Below are 505 nucleotides of genomic sequence, written 5' to 3'. Positions count from 1 at the left end.
GGACCATTGTCTGCCAACCCTATATATGTTCTTGGATACCCTCCCCATTTCATAGACATACCTAATCGTTCAGCCTGTCCACCCATCTATCCACCAATATGTCCATGTTTTCCTTCACTGACAATGAAGTGCTGTATGTGCAAAAGTGTTCATATTTGTTGTCTGTACCTCCCATGTACCACTCTATGTCTTTCTCATCCTCAATGCTGCCATATTGGTCACTCACATTTGGTATATTGCCCTTCTCTCCACACAGATCCATACTTATCTCCATCTATCTAACAGCGTTCCCCCCCACCACCCCTGGTAACCAATAAAGAAAATTTCCTTCCATAGATAAACCTTTCCTTAACTTTTACAATAATGGACTAATTCAATATTTGTCCTTTTGTGATTGACTTTTTATGAACCATGTTACCATTTCCTTTGTTGCTGTTGTTTTAGTATATGCTGAGTATTTGTGCTTGTCCTCTTTTTTATTGTGATGTGAAGGTTTATCATTTTT

Source organism: Orycteropus afer, unplaced genomic scaffold, assembly GCF_000298275.1.
Source record: "Orycteropus afer afer isolate SDZICR_OR568_19922 unplaced genomic scaffold, OryAfe1.0 scaffold00024, whole genome shotgun sequence".
NCBI lineage: Eukaryota > Metazoa > Chordata > Mammalia > Tubulidentata > Orycteropodidae > Orycteropus > Orycteropus afer.
The sequence above is the reverse complement of the archived record's forward strand: the minus strand, read 5'-3'. Positions refer to the sequence as shown.